The sequence below is a fragment of the Narcine bancroftii genome, chromosome 9, assembly GCF_036971445.1.
Source record: "Narcine bancroftii isolate sNarBan1 chromosome 9, sNarBan1.hap1, whole genome shotgun sequence".
Lineage (NCBI taxonomy): Eukaryota > Metazoa > Chordata > Chondrichthyes > Torpediniformes > Narcinidae > Narcine > Narcine bancroftii.
Window position 1 is genome coordinate 91,354,727 of NC_091477.1, and position 27,035 is coordinate 91,381,761.

The 27,035-nt window shown below is 38.4% G+C and overlaps 1 protein-coding gene across 3 annotated transcripts in view; it reads right to left on the minus strand.

Moving 5' to 3' along the window:
- Positions 1 to 27,035, minus strand: part of si (sucrase-isomaltase) — a 244,673-nt gene that overhangs the window by 174,666 nt on the left and 42,972 nt on the right. The gene's annotated exons all lie outside the window — the stretch shown is intronic.

The window sequence follows — 27,035 nt, forward strand, 5'->3', positions numbered from 1 at the left end:
CTCTTGATGCCACAAAATTTGAATTCTGAGATTCCAAAATGGGAGAGGGATGAATTTGAAATTATATTACAAGCAAGTATAGGCTCTACAAGTCAATAATAACTTTAAATGCAGCTATTTTGGCAATGATCCACTCAGCAAAGGAAGTCAGCTGTATGATAGATCTAGGTCTCGCTATTAATTCTCTGACATAATTGGATTAGCACATTGGGTTGAAATAAATGGATGATTTCTTTTTTTAGGTCTTTTTCCCAGCTATGGCTGTTTGCAACATTGCATTTTAACCTGGAATGAATGAAATCTCTATGATCACCATTAATTCTTCTCTAGAACCTGACATGTCTGCAAAAATAAAACTAATAGCATTCCTTGGGTTTTCATTCACTTTCCTTCAAGTTTTTATTATCATGGCAGCCTGGATTGAATTCTGTAAGAAGGAAGATAAAAGTGGCATGCAGAAACTGAACATTTTTAACCAGGGAAAATGATTCTAGTACCAGAATCCATAGGTTTAAGGTGAGAAGGAAGAGTTATGAGCGATACCAGAGGGACTACTTTTTCACTCAGAGGGTGGTCAGTATCTGGAATGAGCAACCAGAGGATGCTTTGGAGGCAGGTAGTATTTTGGCATTTGGACAGATAGGTGGATAGAAAGGGGTTTAGAAAGATATGGGTCAAATGCAGGCAACTAAGACTAGGCCAGAATATCAACGTGGCCAGTATGGATGAGTTTGGCTGAAGTCCCACTTCTGTGCCGAATGGCTTTATGTGAAAGGTTCCTCAGGCCAATTCGTGCTTTGGACTCTCTGTAGAACACCAGGGAAGAGACGTTACTTTGGGTTTGATTAACAAGGGACAAAAGATTTACACAAACTGCATTTCTGTTTGCCTCAGCAATTTTACTCAGCTTATAGAATGCAGCTCTTAACAGAAGCTGGGACAATCAGCAGATCCTCCCGAACATTGGGTTAATGTTGAAATGCTTCAAGGATAACTGGTTGAATATTAGGGTTACTTTCCAATTAACTGAGCTGATCATATAAAATAGAAACAAGAAAGAAAAAATATTGGGATCAGTAATTTTGTAACATGGGTAAAAGGAAATTCTATAGATTATAAGTGTTCACTCTCTTCTCTTGATGCACTAAATAGCAGGGTTTTTCCCCAATGTTGCACCTACATAAGTAGCTGGAACAAGATCCATTCAGCCCCATGCACTAAATAGCAGGGTTTTTTCCCCAATGTTGCACCTACATAAGTAGCTGGAACAAGATCCATTCAGCCCCAAGAACCTGCTTTGCCATTCAAAAAATTTACAGCTAATCTGACAATCCTCTCCCTTTCTTGTCTATTACCTTGATTTTTCGTTTCCTCCTTGTGAGAAATTTGTCATTCTCAACTATCACACCCAAGAATGTGATTGTGCTGCAGAGGAGATTCACCAGGATGTTGTCTGAGATGGACTGTTTGTATTATGAGGGAATAGGGTGGTTTGTTTTCTGTGGAGTAGAGAAGGCTAAAGTGTATCTGATAAAGGGACATAGATATGAGGGGTAGGAAGGATGGCCGCAATCTGCAGTGAGCTGTCAGACAGGGCACTGGAAGCTCCCCCTCTCACAAATTTAAGCTCCTGAATTGTCATGGCACAGAAGCAACAGAGCAAGTGCTCGTAAATAAGATTAGTTTCAATGGGTACTTGATTGTTATCCCCTGTGACTATGCTGAGATGAAATTGTTTCTATGCCATCGACTGTTACCACAATTTTCTGTGGTAAGTTATATCTTTTGACTGTGCCACCACGACTTTCTGTGGTCAGTCATATCAAAGATATTCTGAGGGAAGAAATTCTTCCACATCTCAATCTTCAATAGATATCTTCTTATTATGAAGCATATTTTCCAATTCTGTACTTTTTCATGAAAGAAAACATTCTTTCAGCATTTCCCCTGTCAAGAACCCCAGATATCTTAAATGTTTTGTTCAAGTTTATTATCATCTGATAGTACACATACAACCAGACAAAACCACATCTCTCTAGAAGATTACTTCTCATTCTTTTAAACCCTAGTGAGTTAAATGTCAATCTGCATAACCTTTCCTTAAAGACCATTCTTCATATTTTGAATCATCCAAGTCAACCTTCCCTGAACCACTTCAAATGAAATTGTTTCATTTTCTTAAAAAGAGGGACCTAAATTCTTTGGAATACTCCAGATATGGTCTCATTAGTACCTCATTAATCTGTAGTTAGGCTGTCCTCAAATATGATGAATACCGATAATGAATTTAAGAAAGTGTACATTTACACTGCAGCTTTACTATTAATAACCAGTATATGTCAATTCTGGCACAATACTCCCAATCCAAAGTAAATCTTGAATTAGACCTTCACCTGATGCCAGAACAAAATGGAGCAAAAATCTGGTGGAGAGGGCTGTGTGATCCTACTTAATATTAACATAGACGAATCAAACACAACATAAAATTCAGATCTTTAGACCAGCTGGGCATGGTACAAAAAATCTACCTTTGTTCAACCTAAATTTCAAAAAAAATATCATAAACCTACATTTTCTAATTTCTGGTCGGGAGCTTTTAGTGTTCCAGATGGGAATCTGGGTTTCCATTCATGTTTTACAAAGTGGATAACAGATCTTCAGTAGAAAATATTCAGATATGAAAGATGGATACAATATAGAAGTGATAAAGTGAAATAAGAGCACTCTAAAGGTTAAAAGTAAACTGAAAGTCAACATGATAGCGCAAAGTGCTTCTTCCTTTTGGAAAACATGCTAAGATTGCCATCAGCAGAGTGCCCTGTGTAAATTCGCTGTTTGACCAGGAGATTCTTGAGCTCAGAATCAGAATTTATTGTCATGGACATTTCACGAGATTCATTGTTTTTGCAGCAGTAATCACAGTGGCAAATATTGCTGTAAATTACAGATAAAAATAAATAAATTAATGTATAAAGAAGAGAAAGTGAGGTAGTGTTTCATTGTTCATTCAGAATCTGATGGCTGAGGGGAAGATATTTTTGTGCCACTGGGTGCTTGTCTTCAGGCTCCTGAACCTTCTTCCTGATGGTAACAGTGTAGAGAGGGCATAGCCTGGGTGATGAGGATCCTTGAAGATAGAGGCTGCTTATAGATGTCTTTGATGGAGTGAAGACTAATGCTCATGATGGCGCTGGCCCAGTTCACAACTCTCTGTAGTCTTTTATTTCTATCCTGTACATTGGCAGCTCCACACCAGACAATGATGTAACTGGTCAGAATTCTCTCAATGGTACACCTGTAGAAATTTGGTGACATCATCTGCCCAAATCTGCTCAAATTCCTTAAGAATTCCTTAAGGCTGGTGAGCCTTTTTCGTGATTGCATTGAATCAGAAATGGAATTTATTGTCATGAACAAGTCACAAAATTTGGTGTTTTACATCAGGATCACAGGCCAAATATTCATATAAACCACCTTACAACAATAAATTTAAAAAAAAAGTGAACAAAAAGTAAGCTAGTGACTTTGGTTCATTGATCATTCAGGAATCTGATGACAGTCGGGAAGAGCTGTCCTTGACTCGGGGGCCCCGGGACAGATCTTCAGAGATGGTGACACCCAGGAATTTGAAGTTCTTAATCCTCTCCACTGCTGACCCCACAATGAGGACTAGTTCATATTCTTCTGATTTCCCCCTCCTGAAGTAAAAAATCAGTTCCCTACTCTTGCATTAACATTGAGTGAATCTTGTTGCCATGACTCCACTCGACTGGCTTCCAGATTTCCGTCTGTGATTCTGCCAACAACCATGGTATCTTTGGCAAATTGTAGACCTCACAAAGATAAGCGTATACAGAGCCGTTGTCATACCCACACTCCTGTTCGGCTCCAAATCATGGGTCCTCTACCGGCACCACCTACGGCTCCTAGAACGCTTCCACCAGCGTTGTCTCCGCTCCATCCTCAACATCCATTGGAGCGCTCACACCCCTAACGTCGAGGTACTCGAGATGGCAGAGGTCGACAGCATCGAGTCCACGCTGCTGAAGATCCAGCTGCGCTGGATGGGTCACGTCTCCAGAATGGAGGACCATCGCCTTCCCAAGATCGTATTATATGGCGAGCTCTCCACTGGCCACCGTGACAGAGGTGCACCAAAGAAAAGGTACAAGGACTGCCTAAAGAAATCTCTTGGTGCCTGCCACATTGACCACCGCCAGTGGGCTGATAACGCCTCAAACCGTGCATCTTGGCGCCTCACAGTTTGGCGGGCAGCAGCCTCCTTTGAAGAAGACCGCAGAGCCCACCTCACTGACAAAAGACAAAGGAGGAAAAACCCAACACCCAACCCCAACCAACCAATTTTCCCTTGCAACCGCTGCAATCGTGTCTGCCTGTCCCGCATCGGACTGGTCAGCCACAAACGAGCCTGCAGCTGACGTGGACTTTTTACCCCCTCCATAAATCTTCGTCCGCGAAGCCAAGCCAAAGAAAAAAAAAGAAGATGGTATTTAAATTGTGGCTACCCACAGTCATGGTTGTAGAGTGAATAGAGTAGTGGGCTAAGCATGCTTACTTGAGATGCCCCTGTGTTGATTGTCAGTGAGGAGGAGTCTTTGTTTCCGATTTGTATTTACTGAGGTCTTGCGATGAGGAAGTCAAGGTGGGTGGAGGGGGGATGGTGGTAGTGTGGTGTGCTTCATTGGTCACTGCTGTACAGAGGATCAATGATACATGACTGTCTTTGAGGAATGTTAAAGGCATAAGCTGTCATGTTTAACCCTAGAATCATATATTTATTTGGAACAGCTGTTGGTGTTCAAAATCCAATGATAGAATTGCCATATAGTTAGAGTTAGGTTTCAGACTTAATTTTACAGTATAGTACATGACTAATGTGTTGATTGATAGGTAGGTAGTAAATGGGAAGCAAATATGTAAATTTCCTTGTAGATTAAAATTACATGCTTGTATGTGTATTTAGTGGCAGAATGTTATCCAGAACAGGGAGCAAGGGATTTTTTTGTCATCTGCAGTGTTCCATTTATGATGAGCATTACGTGGTGCAATGGCACTCGTCAGGGCAGTGCGCTCAGCCTGCTCCTGTTCACGATTCTGACCCATGACTGCCTCACCAGATCCAGCTCTAACAGAGTCAAGTTTGCAAATGACATTACAGTAGTTGGCTTCATCTGCAAAAATGATGAGTCGCACAACAGAGAAGAGGTGAAAAATCTTGTGAAATGGTGCGAGAGTAAAAACCTGAGTCTCAACATGCACAAGACAAAGTTTCTTGGAGTTCACAAGATAGAAGTGGGCAAGGCTACCAGCCACCATTATGTCAGCCTTCTATAGGACCTCTATCGAGAGCGTCCTGGCTGGCTGCATCACAGTATGGTAGGGTTGCTGCAGTGCAATGGATCAGAGGTCAATCCACAGGGCCATAAGATCACTGGAGTTTCCGTCCCCCCAGTGACATGATCTATAGGGATCTTTGTCTGAAGAAGACACACAAAATCATTGAGGTCCCCTTCTACCCTGCACCCACCATCTTCCAGCTGCTCCTGTTGGGGAAGAGATACAGGAGTATCAGAGCCAGCACCACCAGGCTGAAGAACAGTTTCTTCCCACAGACTGTGAGAATGTTGAAGAAGCAAAGGAACAGCTCACACTAACTATTCAAGAGCCTCATATTCATGAAACAATATTTATTTATTTATGTGTACAGATTAAACACTTGTCTGCATATGGATTGCTTGCCTGTAAGTGTGTCATGTATTGTTGAGTGCCTGTATGATTTTCACCGAGGACTGGAGAATTCTGTTTCATTGGGTTATACTTGTCCAATCTGATGACAATAAACTTGTCTTGACAACTGCAATTTGGGGATTTTATTGTGAATTGTCAGAACAGGCTGGCATATAGCATTCTGCTACCAGGATGAAGGTTTGCTGCATTCAGCCTCAAAACCATTTCACAAACCATATTATGAGGGGATTTCTATCTAAGATGTATATATTTTTAAATTTGATATACAGCCAATTCAGACCTATGAGTCCATGCTGCCAAAATTTCACCCCATTAACCTACATCCCGGTTCATTTTTGAAGGTTGGGAGGAAACCGGAGACCCCAGAGAAAACACACACAACATGGGGAGAACGTACAAACTTCTTACAGACAGCGCAGAATTCTAACCCAGGTCCAGTCCCAATTGCTGGCACTGTAAAGGTGTTGTGCTAACTGTGTAACCCAACACCAACCGTGCTGTCCAATAATCTGCCAGTATCTTTTGGACTATTACAAAAGGGTACAGTAAAACCCCTGTTGTCCAGAATTCAAGAAACCAGGAGCCTCAAAACCAACAAAATAACCATGGAAAATAAATGGGTGAACAATATGGAAGTTTAAAATTGGCATGCCTTGCCATTAGTTCACCAATCACACACCATGCAGTCTCAAGCAACCAGAGAATTCACTTATCCGGCATCCACCAATCACTATAGGTGCTGGGTACCAGGGGTTTTACTGTATTTCAAAGGAACATTTGGTCCAAAAGATATCTTGTTGGAGTTTCCAGGGTAAAGAGTATAGTTCCAGTTACATTATTAAAGCAATGTTATTTGGATTTGAACCCCATATAGATAGCTTTGTTATGTTCTTATGAGATTTTACACAGGAAATGACCCATTTGTAAATTTACACGCTTAAACATATACTGTGAGATGAAATAAACAGCAAAACCAAAGATTAGAGTATTCTTTGAAAACCTTTACAATATAAAGTGTAATGAGGAGCTGAACCTAAACATAAAAAGGAGAAACAGCAGATAGCATAAATCAAAAATATGATAAAAGGAAATCAGTTAAGATATGGTGAAAAAATTAAAGAATTGGTTTAAAATTTTTATTTCTCCTTGAAAGTCAGACTGTAGCATGCAAGAATATGTCAGAAAACAGTTTTTTTAAAAATGGTAACTCGACCAAACTATTTCACCAGAGTGATTAATGGCCATGTTGTTCTGTAAAGAAAACAGTTGAAGTTCCAGACTGCCCAAAGCAAAATTATGATTGTTAAATTGTTCACGCAATGATTCAACAAATAATTTGTGTTTTAATTTAATTATATTTTAAGAGGGGAATGAGCAAAGTGGTTTCAAACACTGGCCTTTCAGTTATTGATGTGGATTTCAAATGTTAACCAATTTGAACACTCAAAATAATTTTAGCAGTTCTCTTGTAAAATTGGCAACAATAAATTTTTTAATCTGCTTGGTAAATTTCTACCCTTAACGATCGCATTGTATTTCCTTAAAATATTTGCTAATTGAACTTAGCATGGTTACAGAGCTATGGATTCCTACAGCACTGGAAAAGACCATTCTGACCTTTATTTCTGCTGACTATTCAGCACCCATCTGTACCAATCCCATTTTCATGTCCCATAGCCTTCTATGCATTGGTCATTCAAGTACTCATCAAGATAAATAGTTCACATTGCAGGAATCTTTACATCCATAACTCATTATATGGGCCAAATGCAGGCAAATGAGTCGAGTCCAGAATGCATACTTGGGTGGCATGGATGAAATGAGATGAAGGACCTGCTCTGTATTGTATGACAGCCCTCATTCAGTGTGTCCCAGATTCCAACTGCCATCAAGATGAAAATAATTCTTGTTCAAATCTCTTTGAAATCTCGTACTCCTTACCTTAAACCTATTCACTCTGGTTTTAAACATCTCTGTGATGGGAAGATTACATACTATCTATCCTTTGTATTCCATTTATAATTTTCAAAGTTCGAGCAGGACCTCTATCAGAAAACAGACCTAATCTATCCACTCTCTTCTCACATCTGAAATGCTCTACATCCTGGTGAATCTCCTCTGTGCTTTGTTCAGAGCAATAATCAGAACTGCACAGTGTTCCAGCTGTCGCCTCAGTGTTTTATAAAGCTATACAATAATCTACATGCTCACAGTCTACTTCTCAGCTAATGAAGGGCAGTGTCAGCTACAGTATGCATTCTTTAGCACTGACTTTTGTTGCTGTCCTTAGAGATCATAGGCTTGTTCATGAAAGCTCCTTTGTTCCTCATTATTCCCCATGATCCTATCTTTTTGTGTTTGTCCAAATTTTATTCATCATCCCAAGTTGGACGGTTTCTAAAGTGATACATTTCATTACATCTGGACTTATTTGCTTGTAATTTTATTTATCCTCAACTTGCCTGCTGTTTCTTTTGATGTTTTTATCTCTGTTGTCACTTGAATCTGAAAAATAATCTTATTTCATATTCCTGCACTGCACTTTCAAGCCGTGCTTCATTTGATCTGCTTTAATAGATTTTATCCTTGAATGAGACATGTTGTAGCCCTAGTTAGTCTTTACACTACTGCACTGCATCAAGTTTCTTTGGCAAAAGCTAATCTTTTCATTATATTTGAAATTTTAATCTGTCTCCAACAAGCTTGACTTTCTTGTCAACTTTCTCAGTTTGAAACTCAAGTTCCCCTTGAGTTGTGCGTCAATAAACGTTCAATCTATATCAATGTGCACATGATGCAATGATGGAATTCACATCATCTGTATATGGCATTATAACATCTGTATCTGTATATGCTTTTATCACTTGTCTGCATCTATCCTGACTAAGCAAGCCTAGGCTTAAGACAACATTTGCATGGCACCTACATGAGTGCATGCCCAGATATGCTTGGACTGACCAAAACAGCTTACCCTGTGGGCAATATACTACTAGACTTAAAATATGACACAAAATCACAAAAATAGTTTATATCTAAAGAAAGGTACATGACAGGAACATTTTAAGGTGATTTTGTGTCCAGCAGCTCTAAATCAATTAAATACACCCAAAAGTGTTCAGGAAGCAAACTCTTAGTTTTCCAGTTTTATAAGTTTGAATAATTTGGGAAGTTAACTGTTTTTACTCCATTAACACCATTCCTATGTGCCCTTAGATTTCAATGACATTTCCAAATAAAATTTACAGGGTTCATTCATACTGACCGATGACTGATAGTTTTATAAGGAATGAAGGGAATCGCTGGCTACCAGCCAATCAGACCTCAGGACAATTTGGAAATCTGCACGTAACCAGCCAAATTAGGAAATCTGTATTGATGGTTTCAAATTGAGACATCAGACTGCCGGCCACAAAGCTGACTCACTATTGACTTAAGTTGCAAAGCAACATTTGCCATTGAAAGGGTCAAGCTGCAGCTTGCTTTGACCCTTCAGTAGATCATGAGCAAGGCCAGGTGCTCAAATATCATTCCATCTCACTTGGATCAGGGACATGTTTTTCTTATTTTAATCCTTTTAATTATTTTCACTGTGATAATATTTTGGATTTTTAAAATACCTACTTGAATCATTTTTGAATGCTTCAAGAAAATGAGACAAAATCCTTTCACAGGATTAACAGCTGGTGAGCTGTCACAGACTGTCAAAACTGTTGCAGGATCTGAGCCTCGGGACATGTTGGCCTGAGGCCTGTTCAGAGCATGCCTGTTGGACATCGACAGTCATCTCAGACACCCGTTTGTAAATGGAAACAACAATTCTGGGTGAGAGAGGATCTGGAGCTGGGTCCAGTATGATCTTCTTGCATGTTTCAAGACAATGACCTCTCTCACACCTTGTTACTCCCTCCTCCCCTTCCCTCACCTCCTCATCTTAATAATAGATTTTTTTTAATAATTAAATTCTGAAGAAAGCTGATTGGAGCTGTATTTTTTTTAATCTGCAAAGGCGAAGTCTGATCTCCTGAGTGTTCCTCTTATTTTGTTATTTCATATTTATAGCATCATCAGTATTTTGCATTTGTAAGTTAGATGCTTGACAGAGTGGGCAGGTATGTCAAACTTGATGAACTAAACTGTTCTTCTAAGCACTTATCATCTCTTGATGAGTTCCTCCCAGCAGGCGAACAAATGGAAACTATTGCTTCTTTTTATGAAGATTGAATTTTGGATGTTATTTCGAAGATCTCACAATTTAATAAAGTGCTTGCTATAAATTTACGCCAGGAATCTGTAATTATTCACTAGAATAGAGACAATTGCAATCATTAGGAAACAATTCTTGGCACCTCATCTCAACTATGTTCCCTTCTCTCGCTGCCACTCGTGCATTTTTCTCTCTGAAAGATAATATATTCACTGTTTATGTATGTCAAATAGCCTCGCTTGTCATGTACATTTAATGATCTCACATTGTTGACTCCTCCTCATCTCTGGGGAGGCGTTTGTCTGCTGCCTTTGGATTATTTTCTAATTTGTAAGGATCTACACAGAGAAGAAAAATCATAGGAGAGAAATCAATTTTGTGCAGACATCTGCATCTATGGCATGGTCATTTTAATTTTTCAAGAGCAGATTTGCATTCATCAACTTTGTTTTGATGCACCACTACATTTCTATTAGATACTAAAAGCTACTACAATATCAATGCATTGGGTGTCCTAGCTGTCAGGAAGAAGATTAATCAAAGGATAGTTACAAAACAGCTATGTGAACAAATGCTACTGGGACTGAAGAGATCAGGCTACCAACATGGTGGAGACCACTTGAGAAACATGCATTGGAAATTAATGACAGTAATATGATAAGGCAAATAAGACATTTTTGTATACATATAATAGCAAAAGGATGTTATAGATGGCTGGATCATCTTTTAAAATATTATTATTGGGTAGTGGTACACTTGGAGGGAGTGGGTAGAACCAGCGCTAACAGCTCCTGTCTTGTGACAGCTAGACACAACAGCCACGAGACATAGTGACTCAGCAGCACCCGTAGGTCTACTGAGAAACCCTAGCCTACTCAACGTAGCTACGTCATGAGGTCGTTAGCACTTCAGATGTCATGGAGTGGCAGATGATGTTTGTGCTCATATGCCATCATGTTGAAATAATCAGACCACACCTGAAGTTGTCAGCCAGCAAAGAGAAGAGAATTTATTATAGAGTTATCAGGCTTGATATAGACACACAACATGTGATCTGGCATTATAACATCTGAAGTGCTAACGACCTCATGACATTGCTACGTTTAGTGGGCCAGGGCTTGTCAGTAGACCTACGGGTGCTGCTGAGTCACTATGCCTCGTGGCTGTAGTGGTTAGTTGCCAGTAGATAGGAAGCTGTTGTGTCTAGCTGTCACAAGACAGGAGCTGTTAGCGCTGGTTCTGCCCACTCCCTCCAAGCATATCGCTACAATTGCATATTAGAATACTGTAATACAACAATTTAGAATATTGACGTGAATTACCTTGGTTGAACAAAGGGATTGGACATTTTCTGTGAAGTTATTTTGCACCATCTTGCTAACAATCAAGGAAGGTTCCAGACCAGGCTTAATATTTTGACCCTTAGCACATAAAACATAGAGAGAGAAAAATGCCTAGGATGATCAATAAATAGGATTTTGTGCACCCAGAGAAATAGCCCTCACAACATTAGAACACAGAACAGCAAACAGCACAGAACAGGCCTTTGGCCCATAATGTTGTTCAGACCTACATAAACCTACTCAACACCCATAACCTTTTATTTTACTTGGCTTAGAGTCTTTTAAATGCCTCTATTGTACCAGACTACTACCACTCCTGGTAATGCATTCCAGGCACTCACTACTCTGTGTACTCTCTGACACCTCCCCTAAACTTTTCTCCCCTCACCTTGTATCGACGTCCTTTGGTGTTTGCTAATCTTTCCCTGGGGAAAAAAAATGCTGGCTGTCTACCCTATCTATCACTCTTGCAGAGCTCCATTAAATCACCTTTCATCCCTCTCTGTAAAATTTGCCTCTCAAGGTACATTCTCCAATCCAGGCAACATTCTGGTAAATCACCTCTGCATGCTCTACATAGCTTCCACATCTTTCCTGTAATGAGATCAAAACTGAGTACAGTATTCCAAGTGTAGTCTAACCAAAATTTCATAGAGGTGCTAAATACTCCACTTGCTTCTGGGGCATGATTGTATTAAGTGCCAAGCTGAAGTCAATCAACCACAGATTGGTGCATGAGATATCGTTTTCCAGGTGAGTCAAAATGGAATGGAAGGACAAGGCTAGAGCATCATCAGCGGAAGGCTTCTGTCTGTAGGTGAATTGAAATTGGTCTAATGTGTTTGGGAGATATGTTTTGATAAAGGTAGAAATTGTTTAGTGAATTAGATTTATATCTCAATTGTTTTTTCAATTATTATTCTATGAGAAGGCTTGAAATCATAACTATATAAATGAGTGTGTAACTTTAAAATAGATAAAAACAATATTCATTTTTCATTGTTGTTCATTTTTTTAAGGTGATGGTGCAAGGCCATCATTTATTGTCCATTCCAAATTACTATTGAAAAAGATTATAACGAACTATCTTCTTGTCATCTTTTTACACTTGTATAAACCATTGGAAACTATGCAGTTAAGAATACATTCTGTGAATTAGCCATTTCATCGCCTAGCACAAAGCAACTGGCATAGAATGACCTTCTTTACAATTTAATAACTTTCTTTTTAAAAATATCTTTATCATTTAACATAATAATCCTGCATACATCTATTAATATATCAAAAAGTATGTCATATCATATAACTATATCACAAATTAATATAAATGCAATTGAAAAATAAACACCCATAATTGTTGATTTAACATTATTTCTTAAAAATAATTCTGGATAGAGACCAATTGAATTACATTATCCCAACTCTTGGTCAAAACACCAATGATCGGATAATTTATGATACCATGCATGCTGTTTGAATTCATCACAGCTATTATATTTGGATACAAAGCGCGCGTGCACGCACACGCAGACAGAATTTCAGTAATTAACTTTAGCCAGTATAAGTCCTGAATTAGCACACAATTTAAGTCTTGAAGTTATCCTAATTAGCCATATGTTGGGAACTATGTATAAATCTCAGCTAACAAAGCTAATGGTAGGGGAGTGAGATTAATGTATACATGTCTTCTAAATATGTGTTAGAGAGGAAATTAAAAAAAAATTCTTTATCTTTTCTCAACCCTTTTTTTATACACATTAACTTAAATGGATGATGACATAGGGAAAAAAATTACACTGTTTACATGCACTGATACAATATAACATATGTACATTGGGAATTCTTTGTACACTCTATCTTCATTTATATTTTGTTCTCCTGGCCTCCAATTTCTCCCATTTCCCTTCTTTTGGACTTTCCCTCTTAAGTAGATGTGGAAAGAGTAGATGTAGAAAAGTTGTTTCCCACTGTGGGAGAGTATAGGACAAGAGGGAACAACTTCAGCATTGAAGGGTGTCCATTTGGAACAGGGACATGAAGGAATTTCTTTAACCAAATCAATGGAATTTGTTGTAACAGGTGGGCGTGGAGACCATCATTGGGTGTACTTAAAGCTGAGATTGATAGATTTTTGATTAGCCAGTGCATCAAAGGTTATAGGGAGAAGCCCAGGCAGTGGGATTGAGGGGGAAAATGGATCAGCTCATGAGAGTGGAGCAGACTTGATGGACTGAATAACCTATGCTCCTATGTCTTATAGTCTAAGTTCAATCTTCTTTGATTCTCATAATACCTTTTAATTTTTCCTTTACTCCTTGTTAGATCTGTGCTTCTGCTTCATTGTTTCTGTATCTGGTTCATGCTTTCACTGACGTTGAAGAACAACATGTTTAAACAAATGCACAATATGGTTTATGAGTGCAACACATGAAAGTGCTGGAGAAACTCAACAGGTCACTCAGCATCCATGGGCATTTACAATGATGATTTCTACATATAGACTCCTGTCCTAATTCATTGTTGACATTGTTTATGTATGGAATTCAAACACATTAAGTATGAATCTCTGAACACTCATTATGTTCTTGAGTTTACCACAGTATTTTTATTTAAGGAACATGGAAAATATAAGACCTCAAATGACCATTCAACTGACTGAACCTGAATATTTATGTACTCCTCCGTAACAATTAAAGAAATATAAGTTTAAACCTAAATTTAGGATTTCAGTGTTGAACGGCATTCATTCATTGAATGCTATGGCAAACTGTAACAGTCAGGGTCATTGCTACTGTGGAAACAACGACTGATCACTTTGTGCTTCATAACAACTTAAGTAGGAGGTGAGTACCAATTTCACAAGGCAGCATTAATGATTTTCAAATTCATGATAGTCAAGTGTGGGCCTTAATTCAGGTGAGCAAATTTTCATGCACAATTCACAATGCCTTTTATTGTGAAGGGTAATCTTGATGTTTTGAGATTGCTTGAGTAAATAATACTTCAGATACTTTAGATCAGGAGTGGCCAAACTTTCAATTTTTAATTTAGACACACAGCATGGTAACAGGCCATTTTGGCCCATGAGTACATATTGGGGATGTAGGTTAACTGGGCAGCACGGACTCGTGGGTTGAAATGGCCTGTTACTGTGCTGTATGTCTAAATTAAAAGGTTGGCCACCCCTACTTAGATCATAGTGATGTGAATGTATTGAAACAATTGATTATATAGTGCCCTAATGATATAGTATCTGGAATATCACATGCATTAAGGCCTCCTTACATAAAGAAGGATATACTTGTGATATAGGGAGTGCAATAAAGCTTCACTAGATTAATTCTTGAGATTAATATTTTGTTCTAGGTGGAGAAACTAAGTGCATTGGTTCTACACTTACTAGAGTTTAGTATTATTCTTCCAAGGAAGATGCAGGTTTGATGCTTCTCCAAGCTGGTATGGTCAAAATCAGTGGTCACTGTGTCAAAATAGATGGTTGACCATTCCAGAGTGAGATGAGAAGAAATTTTGTCAACCTGAAATTAGTCGATGTTAGAAAACATCAAACAAGATGGCCTTGGAATGGTTGTACAGAGAATGTACTGTGATTCAGAATTATAGCAGTCAGGTCATCAACAAGAATGATATTTATTTAACTTTTGAAGGGGTAGATATGCATGTTCTCAACATAATAAAGCAAACATTTGCACCTGTATCCACAATCCTGCATTTGACGCATGGAGCTGAAATGTTATTGGCATAATGTAAAACTTGCTTCATACAACTGAGAAATTGCATTGACAGAAAATGAAGAAATTTTGAGCATGTTTTCAGGTCTTTTAGCATTGGTTGTTCTCAATGTAAGTTCATGTTTTGACAACATTTCAGTGTTTGCTTATAATATCTTTCTGGAATTACCTTTGTCCAAATAACATCAACAATAGGAAAAAACCTTTATCAGTGAATGTATTTCCTATTTTTTCTGTTTTGTGATCTGGGCACCACTGATAAGGTTAGCCCTTTTACTCATTCCTAATTATCCGAAAGAAGGTGTAAATGAGCAACTTATTTGAAGGCATTCCCACTATGCTGTTGGGGAGGGAATTCCAGCATTCAGACCCAACAATGATAATGAACTGAAGTCAAATATTGTCAAATCTGAACGTGTGTAGTTTGGAGGGGAGTCTGCAAGTGGTGGTGTTCCTGTGCACCTGTAACCCTTTCATTCTTGCAGGTAGAGGCCAAGTTGGTCAGTGATGTTGGAGCAACTGAGGTGAGTCGTTACAACACCCTATGTCAGTGGTTCTGAACCTTTATCTTTCCACTCACCTGCCGCTTTAAGTATTCCCTATGCCATAGGTGCTCTGTGATTAGTAAGGGAACTGACTTATTATGTGCACAATTTCATAACTCCAAAGGAAATGGGCCAATAATAATTTTTCTCAAGCAAAACATTTCAGTAACTATTGGGTCTAGAGCAATGATTCTCAACCACCCCTTCCCACTCACATACCACGTTAAGCAATCCCTTACCAATCACAGAGCATAGGGATTACTTAAATTGCTATGTGAGTAGAAAGATAAGGTTGAGAACCACTGTCTGATGTAGTTGGGACTCACTGCAGCCACTTTGGAATGGTGCCAGAGAAGGGATGAAAACCAAGCTGGCTACTTTGTCTGTAATGGTCATTAATTTCAAGAGAATTATTGGAGCTGCACTCATTCAAGAAAGTGAATGTGGTTCCCATTACAATCCTGACTTGTGCCTTATGGATAGCAGAAAGGATGTGGTATCAGGAGATAAATCACTCATTCTGGAAAACCGCAGCTTCTCACTCATTCTTGTAACTGGATTTCTAGTCAATAGTGAACCCTTGGATGTTGATGCTGTGGTATTCATGAATGTAATGCCATAGCATCTCTTTTTGGAGATGGCCATTGTCTGAAACTTTAAGGAATGAATGTTATTTGCCACTTTTCAGTCTATGTCTGAGTTAGTAAGGATTCAGGCATGGCCTTCTTCGATACCCACAGAGATGCCAATGGAATTTTAATGTGAATCACTGGTAAATATTTACACTTTTTCCTGTAGATCGGCTCATCGCCCATACTATAGCATCGTCTTCAGATTTGAAGATGGTTTTGTTTTTGTACCGAGCCACACAGACAGAGGTGCAAAGTACACAGGGGGCTAAGTACACAGCCCAGTGGTGCTCTGATACTGAATGAGATTGTGGAGGAGATATTCTTATCAATCCTCACTGACTGTGGTCTGGAGATAAGAAAATCCAGAATCCAACTGCACAGTGGGGTATTGAGGCCCAGGTCTTGAAGTTACTGATCAGTTTTGAGGGCATAATGGTGTTGAATGGCAAACTGTAGTCAATAAAGAGCATCCTGATGTATGCATCTTTTCTTTCCGGTTATTCTATGGTTTGCATAGAGCCAGTGAGATGGCATCTGCCGTAGACCTATTGCTCCAGTAGGAAAATTGGAATGGATCCATGTCACTGCTCATACAGGAGCTGATATGCTTCAAGACCAGCCTGTCAAAACACTTTATCACTGTTGATATGAGTACTACCGGTCGGGAGTCATTTAGGCAGGTTACCACACTCTTCCAGAGCACTGGTACAATTGAGGCCTGTTTGAAATAGCTAGGTACAACACTCTGCTGAAGGGAGATGTTGAATATATATGTGAATACATTATCCAGTTGGTCCTCACGGGTTTTCAGTACTTGGCCAGGTGCTCTATCCAGACTGAATGCTTTCCATGGATTCACTCTCCTGAAGGTAGCCTGCACATGATTTTTGGATAGTGATAGTAGAGGAACATCAGGGGACATGGAAGTATGCAATGGTTCTTCCTTGTCCTGGTGGTCAAATTGGACACAGAAGATATTGAGTTCATCTGGGAGTGAAGCCTTGCTGTCTCGTATGGCACAGGATTTGGTTTGGGTTCAATAGCAATAGTGTTCTGCAGAGCAGCAACCTGCTGTCCTAGGAATCAGTCAGCTGCTGATCCAGATTTATCAGGGCTCAAGAGAACAGGGAATGGGCTTCAATAGAGTCAGGAATCTACCCCTTCAGCTGCATTTGCCACCAACTGACACAGAAGACCAATCACTTTGAAGCTAAAAGTGAGGTTCTCCACCAGCTCCTCAGGAAATGTGAATGTGGTCTCCATCACAGTCCTGGCCATCCCATGGAGCCAGTTTGATGGACCAGACACTCTGCTAGCTGCCCAATTACCTTCACCTAAATGTGTCTGACTCTTCTGAATCAGGACTACTACCTGCCTGGCCTCAAACTTTGTGTGGATCCAACGGAGGTTCCTTTCTTCTCCTGTTCAACCTCAGTCCATTGATGCCAGCTGCTTCCATTCTTGAAACTCATGCATCCAATCTAATCACTTCATTCATGGAGCCAGTACCTGAACTTGAGCCAAAAGAACCAGAAGCAGTGACAAAATGGGGTATTCATCAAATACAAGAGTCGCTATCTCCTCTTGCTCGTTAGGTGATAATGGTAGTTCTCCTTGAGTAGTAGATTGCATCTCTGTCTCCCTACCTGCCTCATTGAACAAAACTATCACAGAAAAGGAAAAGAGCTTTGTTATTTTAAATACCAAATATGATACCTCAGCGGCAACGTTGATTTGTAAATATCACCAAGCATGTCTCAATAACCACAATGAGAATGCTTGCAGTGTACCACAGCTGCTTCTTTCGGCAAATATTGACATCTGGATGTGCTTGAAACATTTGTAAATTGCATCAGTGATGATCTCCTGCAGAAACTAATGAACCATGAAAGGTTGATATCACTGGATACGTTCAAAAGAACCAAGGGTTTTCATTAAAGGGTGAAATCATCCATGACCATTTAAGACTATGAACATGTTTCATCTGATTGTAAACTTTGACTACAGGCTTGTAAAACAGAGGTGTAGAAAGAGTTAGCATAGAATTGAAGCCAGATAAACATAAAATATAGAACAACACAGTTCAGGAACAGACCCTTCAGCCCATAAGAACAGTGTTGACCACAATATCAATCTAAAGTAATCCCATCTTCCTGAACATACCCTCTATTTCCTGCCTATTTATGTGTCTTATTTAAATCATTGCTATAGAATATGCTTCTACCATTAACTCTGGCATAGGATTCCAGTCCATGTAAATAAAACTTGCCATCTAGCATTTTTTTTTAATTCACCCTTTTACCTTAACCTTATATCCTTTTCTATTTGACATTTCCATCCTGGAGAAAAAAACTGACCACCTACCTCAGAATTGTATTTTTTTCCATCAGATTATTCATCAGCCTCCCATAGTCCAGCAAAAATAACTAAGTTTGTCGAAACTCGCTTTAGAGCTCATACTATCTAAACCAGTGAAGCTCTTCTGTTCATTCTACAAAACATCCATATCCTTCCTGTAATGAGCCAACAAGAACTGCACATAAAATTCCAAATAGGGCCTAACCAAAATTTTATACTGCTGCAACATGCACGCTCACCTTTGTGAATTCCCTCTGAACTCTCTCTCTTACAATAGTGCATCCTTCTTGAAATGAAGAGCCTAAAATTGCTCATGTAATTCTAAGTGAAGTCTCACCAGTGCCTTATAAAGCCTCAATATCACATCCCTGCTCTTAATTCTATATCTCGAAATGAATGCCAGTATTGAATTTAAGTAAAAATCCTTCTTCACTACCAACTTACCATGCAAGTTTACCTTCAGGTTCTCCTGCACGTGGACTCCTACATCCTTTCACAACAGGGAACTTTCAAATTTCACCCCATTTAGAAAATAGTCTGCCAATTTATTTCTTTTACCAAAGTGCATGACTGTACATTGCATTTCATTTTGCCCACTTCTCTGCCCATTCCCTTAATCTGTCTGTCCTTTTTTAACCTCCTTTTTCTCTCATCACACACAACCTGCTCCTCCACTTACCTTGGTTTCACAAAGCTATTCATGTCATAATCTAAATCATTGATACACAAGGTTAAAAAAAAGTGCCCCCAACATCGACCTCTATAAAAAACTACTTGCAACTGACAGCCAACCAGAATATGATCCATGAAATCTAACCCTTTGCTTCCTGGCAACCATCCAATGCTCTGTCCACGTTAGTATGTTTCCTGCTGTACCATGGGTTCTTATCTTGTTAAGTACCCTCATGTCTGGCACCTTGTCAAAGGCCTTCTGAAAATCTAAATACACAAAATCCACTACATCTCCCTAATCCAGTCTGCTTGTCACTTTTTCGTAAATTCCAACAGGTTTGTCAAGCAAGATTTTCCCTTAAAGAAACCATGCTGGCTTTGATCTTGTCATGTGCCTTCAAGTACTCTGTAACCTTATCCTTGAAAATCGACTCCAATATCTTCCCAACCAGTGATGCCAGGCTAACCAGTCTATAATTTCCTTTCTGCTGCCTCACTCCCTTCTTAAATACTGGGGTGAATTTTGTGATTTTCCTGTCCTCTGGGACCATAGCAGAATACATTGATTCTTGAAAGATCATTTCCAATTCCTCCACAATTTCTAGCACTACTTCTTTCAGTACCAAAGGGTCTAATTAATCTTATCCTGGAGACTTGTCCATCTTTTGACCATTCAGCATTCTGAGCACTTTCTCTTTTGAAATGATAACTGCACTCACTTCCCTTCCTGATACCCTTGAACATCCAGCGCACTGCTAATGTCTGATACGTTACACAATACTCAATCCAGTACAGCCGATCCCCCTCATGGGCTCATCAACAAGCTACTCTTTTAAAGAAAGCCATCTCATAGGCATTCTACAAATTCTCTCTCTTGAGATCTAGTCCCAACCTAGTATTTCCAATCTACTTGCATGTTAAAATCCCACATGACTACTATTACATTGCCCTTCTGACATGCCTTTCTATTAGCTGCTGTAATTTGTTGTCCACATTCCAACTATTGTTTCAAGATATTTATATAACTTCTAACAGTGTCCTTTACCTTTGCCATTTTGTAACTCAATGCACAATGATTCTATATCTTCTGATCCTTTATCACTACTTTCTAATTATTTTATGTTATTCCTTACTAACAGACCCATGCCACCCCCTCTGTTTACCTGTGTACCCTGTTGATACATTTTGTATCCTTGGACATTCAGCTCCCAAAGACATCCATCCTTTCACCACAACTCCGTGATGACCACAATACACCTATCAAGGTCATCCACTTTATTTCTACAGGATTAGCCAATCATGAGGGAACCTTGTCAAATGTTTTGCTAAAGACCATTTAGGTAAGATCTTTTGCCTGACCCTGATTAATCAGCTTTCTTTACAAATGCAGATAAGGTTTTAATATATTTGACAGAGCCTGAGACTTCCTTCCAAAAATTACATTTTAAATTAGAAGAATATAGAAATATATCTAGTTATAAAATAAATAGGGATAAAAGTTAAATTATGCCTCTTATGGAAGGAGATTATAGCCAATGTCCAAGAAACTCTCAATTCAAGTGGCCAAATGATGGGATTAAATATCTAGGGATTCGTATAGATTAGTGGTTCTCAACCTTTTTCTTTCCACTCACATACCACTTTAAGTATTCCCTATGCCAAAGGTTCTCTGTGATTAGTGAGAGATTGTTTAAGGTGGTATGTGGGTAAAAAGAAAATGTTTGAAAAGCACTGTTTTAATTGTAACCTAATTGACTTGTTATGTGTACAGTTTCATAACTCCAAAGAAAATGGGCCAAGGACAATTTATTTCAAGCAAAATATTGGGTCTAGAGCAGTGATCCTCAACCTTCCATTCCCACTCACATATCACCTTAAGCAATCAGTTACTAATCACAGAACACCAATGGCATATGGTATGTGAGTGGAAAGAAAAAGGTTGAGAACTATTGGTATAGATAATAATTTCTAAAAATTATATAAATTGAATTATTACCATGACTTAAAAAGGTTGAAGAAAATTTTTTAAAAATAGATGGTTTTACCTATAACATTAATAGGAAGGGTTAATCATGTTAAGATGAATGAGTAAAATATCTTTTACAAAGTTTACCTATATTATCTCAAAAGTTTTTTCAAGAATTATATAAATATATAAGGAAATTTCTTTGGAAAGGTAAAATGTCAAGAGTCTCTATAGAAAGGTTAATGTGAAAATATGAATTGGGAAACCTGCAACCTCCTAATTTTAAGAATTATTATCAAGCAGCTCAAATGAGATTTCTTACTTTTTTTTGAAGGAGAAGAAAATCTGACATGGGTTAAAATATGAGAGGGATCAGCAGAGGAATTCATTTATAAATGGGATTCAAAATTAATAACTGGTGTTGAAACATCATTGTTGAAGCATTTTCTTAATGTTTGGAATAAGATAAATGATGAAATTGGAACAAAAGAAGATATATCAACTTATATACCTCGTATTCAAAATTGTCTTGTTGCTTTTTCAAAGAATAACCAATTTTTAAATATGTTTTCATAAAGGGATTAAAAATATTGAAGATTGTTATGAATGAGGCCAATTGATGTTGTTTGAACAATTAAGGAATAAATATGGAATTACAAGTTGCACTCTCTTCTGTAATTTTCAACTGAAACAATATTTAAGAGAAAAGTTAGGTCCAGCTATGTTGTTACCTATTTGAGGTGAGGTAGAAACACTCATTTAGAGGGGAAATATTAAGAAAGTTACTTCTGCAATGTATCTTTTATGACAAATAGGAACTCCTAAACACAAGTCCAGACAGAGGTGGGAGTTGGATTTGAACATTATAATTGATGAGCAAAGATGGTCAGATCTCCGTTGAGAATGTATGTCAAATACTATTAATGTAAGATATAGATTAGTTCAATATAATGTTTTACATCAGGTATTCCTTACACCACAAAAATTGAACAGAATGAAATCAGATTTATCGGATCAATGTTTTAGGTGTGGTGAGGAGATGGGAATTTTCTTGCATTCAACTTGGTCTTGTCCCAAACTAAGACCTTTCTAGATAGACTTAGGGAATTTTTTTTTAGATCAGGTTACAGGTGTATTTCCACAAAATCCAGATTTATTTTTATTGGGGAATATAGAAGGAACAAGACCCAATTAAAACTATCAATATACAAATAGAAATTTGTTAAAATAGTATTAGCAGTGGTATGGGAAGATGGAATGCAGAAATTCAAAGCTGTATTCCCTTGGAGAAAATTACTTATAATTTGAGAAATAAATGTGGTATATTTTTGTAAATCTGGCACCTGTATATGCAATTTTTTGGTATAAATATGTAATAGTGTTCTTCCTGCTTGTGGAGACGTGTGTTAATCTTCTCTAAATTAATCATATAGAAATTCTGGTGGAATCCTGTGCATTGGATAGCGATCATCCGAGCCATCCATGAAGATTTTTCTCCTTTTTTAAAATAATGTTACTGTATATTATATTTTTCTCACATATAAACTTATTTAGTGGGTGGGGGAATTTAGGGGGAAGGGGAAAGATTATAAATATCATGTAACAATTGCAACCTTCTTAAATTTAAATTTCTATTGTTATATATTAATTGTTTATTAATTGCATGTATTGAAAAAGTTTTAAATCAAATATTTTTTAAAAATCAGCTTTTTTACATCTCAAAAATACTCAATCAAGTTTGTGACACATAGCCTTCCCTGCCCAAAGCAATGGTTATTTGCCCTGAACAAGTCCATGCTTTTTTCAAATGCAAATCCTAACCCTAAGAGTATTCTTCAAAGATGTCTCTACAATTGAGTAAAGGTCACCAGTAATAATCAAATAGTCAAAGGAAATGAAAAGCAGAGAATAAATCCATCTCATGAGGCCTTACACAAAACTCTCTCTCTCATATATATGTGTGTGTGTGTGTACATGTTTTTTTTAATTTCCCACACATCTGCCTTGGCTTCCTCTGCCCCTAAATGCCACAAGGACAGACTTCTCCTTGTCTACATCTACCACCTCATCAGCTTCTGCATTCAACACATTATTCTCCATAATTTCCACCACTTACAAAAAATATCCCGTCACCAGACACATCTTCCCCTCTCCTCCACTCTACACTTTCTGCAGGGACTGCTCCATCCTCAACTCCCTCATCCACACTTCCCACTATTTGCACTCTTGGTACCTAGCCCTGTGACTGCAGGAAATGCTATACTTACCCCCAGACCCCCTCCCTCACTATCATTCAGGGCCCTAAGCAGTCCTTCCAATTGAAGTATCAATTCACTCGTGAATCTACAAGGGTCATCCACTGCATCTGGTCCACCCATTGTGGTTTCCTCTGCACCCTGTGGGCCACCAATTCAATTCCACACCAATATATTTGTCCACGGCCTCATGCGCTGCCAAACCAAGACCATCTTGAAATTGAAGGAATAACAGCTAATATTCCATTTGGGCACTGTCCAGCCAGAAATAATTAACACTGACTTCTCCAGTTTCCTTAGTCTCTCTCTCTCTCCTATTGCTTGTAGGCCTGTGGTCCTCTCCCTGCCCCTCCCCCTCCATTTTATTTAGGCGCTTGTCTGCTTTTTGCTCATACCTTGATAAAGGGCTTAGGCCCAAAATGTTGGTTACATATCTTTGCTCTATAAATAATGCTACCTGACCTGCAAAGTTTCCCAATACTTTTGTGCACTGTACTACAATCACAGTGTCAGCAGATTTTCTGATTTAACTTCTTACTTTAGGTAATTTTTGCTCACAATTAATTCCCCAATGAGCAGACAATGTGGTGCTCTTAATATTTTGGACTATTATTTAGATTGCAGTAAATTTAATCTGAGTTTATGAAGCCTCTTTTCATGTTAAAGTCCAGATATTATTCTTGTTCATTTCCTCTAAAGCCAAAATCTCCATCCAAGGGCATCCTGAGCAGAATTGCACACAATATAGCCATGCATTTACTAAGGCTTTGGTAGCTACATCAGAACCTTTATCCTCTTTCATCCCATTCTTCAACCTAGGAAGGTCATTAATCCATTACCCTGCCTGATTCCAACGGTAGCTCTTCATAATGACCAAAGATTTAGATGTGTAGATTCACACATCTCTTTGAATCTTCACTTTTTTCAGCTTGTCATCATTTTAAACCATTTTAGGTCCAAATTTGAAGATCTAGCATCTGCAAATTCAGGAATGCATTTGTTACATTTAAGTCCACTCATTTGACATACCTTTGGGCATGTCTTTTGAATTTGCTTGATCACAAAGGTGATCATACCTTTTTATATTCATCTATATATTTTCAATGCTTCCCATTTTTGCCTCTGATTAGGCCCATTCTTATATAACATGTTCTCACTGTGCAACCTTGGTGAGAAAACTCATCCTGATTTTCAATGATGAAATCAGAAGGACCTTCCATGAAGTCACTCCATCAAGCATAAAAAACATAAAAGGTAAGAGGAGGAATAGGCCATGCATCCTTGAGACCACTTAGCCATTCAAAAGGTTGATCTCATCTTCAGCCATTTCCTGCAATTATCCTATTGCTTTCTCCTGACCATCTCTAATTTTACTTCATTTGCCAGCAGAGGTGGTGCCTAGGATGTAGAGTTTCACTTTTAAGCCTCTCCAATTCTCTGGTTCTCTGGTAAACTTCAAAAAAGCATCTGAAAATCTCAGTCCTCAGTTAAAAATTTGCTTACCTCTTCCAACTTCTATTTATCTCTTCAATATCTTTTCCTACTAAGAACTTTCTTTGGAATTAAACACTCTTCAGCTTATACCATTGTACCAGGTAGCAGGATACATGACTACAGATGACCGAGGCTTCAGAACATTACTGTGGTGGTGCAGAAAGAAGTTAAGGTGGAAAAGTTGAAATTGGAGGAGCTGGGATACAGTTCAGCTACAGGTGCTGACACAAGAGTCTCCAGTGCTAGTTTTGCAATTTAGGCTAACCAGTATGTGTGACAAACAAAGATTCTGAAGCCTTCATCAAATCTGCCAATTTTTAAGAGCGAGTGAAAGCAAACAAACCGCTTCCATAACACTGATGTTGTCCTAAAAATGTTGTCAGCTTAAATCGTGGCTGATCATAAGTTCTAAGGGATAGGAATGAAGTTTTCACATGTTTTCTAGTTAAATTGTAATTTAACTCTGTTCATCAGTTTTATTACCAAACTAAAACTTAATCAATGATGGATGCAGATGCTGAAGGTGCACAAATTATTTCCAAAATTAAGTCTCCAATGTATTTCTCAGGAAGAGTTATAGGGCAGAGCTGAAGAAAAGAGTTGCACTTGGCTCAAATAAACAGTTGCTGGCATGCAAACCCACAGTAATTCCATCCTTGAAAGCAAAATATTCTCCTTGTAACAGCTGCAGAATTATGAAATAAATGTAGGTATTCACTTCTGTAGAATTTTACAGTTTGGTTGCTTGCTTTAGAATGTGAACCACGCTCTTTCGTGAATTGCTATGCAGATATACAGCAGTTCTAATTTGTACATCGTTCGACATTGATTGGGAAATGTGGCTCACCTTATTTCTATCACTGTTCCAGAGATTCGTGATAAAGCACAAGATACCATGGATATTCCCCAGGTTGAGCATTTGAATAAACAATTCTTTTGTTGAAGCAAATTCAAAAGAAATAACAATAAATCCAACAACAATGAATCCAGGAAATAGAAATAAACACTTAAATATTTTTGATTAGGGGTTAGATCTCAACATAAAATGCAACACAGAACAGAACTGCACAGGATCAGGCACTTTGGCCCATGATGTCTGCGCAAACATAATGCCATATTGAACTCAATCTCTGATACCTAACCATCTATTTTTTTAAAAATCAGAATCAGGTTCATTATCATGAACATGTCACAAAATGTGTTGCTTTGTTTTGCATGTGTTGTTTTGCATCAGATGTGCATTACATCTATAAAATTGCTAATAACTACAGTTCAATGAATACAATATTTAAAAATAAATAATTAGTGCAAAAAGAGGAAAAAAGTGAGGTAGTGCCTATCGGTTCAATGTCTGTTCAGAAATCTGATGGTGGAGGGGAAGAAGCTGGTTTTGTAATGTTGGCTGTGCACTTCTTGATGTTAGCAGTGAGAAAAGGGCATTGCCTGGATAAGTGATGATAGAGACTGTTTTCTTGAGACACTGCCCCTTGTAGATGACTTTAATGGAGTGAAGACATTGACTGGGCTTGAGAGCCCATGATAGCACTGGCTATGTGCCCTTCGTAGCCTTTTTCTGACCTGTGCATTGGCACCTCCATACCAGACAGTGATGCAACTAGACAGAATGCTCTCCATGGTACTCCTGTAGAAATTTGCAAGGGTCATACCAAATCTCCTCAAACTCTTAACTAAATATAGCCATGAGCAAGCTTTTTTTCATTATTACATTGACATGGTGCCCAGAATAGATCTTCAGAGATGTTGACACCCATGAATTTGAAGTTCTTTACCTTCTCCACTATCGACCCCAAGATGAGGACTGGTTGTATTCTCCTGATTTCCCCTTCTGAAGTCCAAAACCAATACCTTACTTTTACTAACATGGAGTGCAAGATTGTAACTGTGACACCCCTCAAATGGCTGATATCTCTCACTCCTGTATGCATGCTAGCAGTGGAAGTACAGGCAGGTGATCAGATTTGCCGAAGTGCAGACGTGGGATGGCTCTGTAGGCATTTTTGATGATGATATAACTGTGGTCAAGTTCA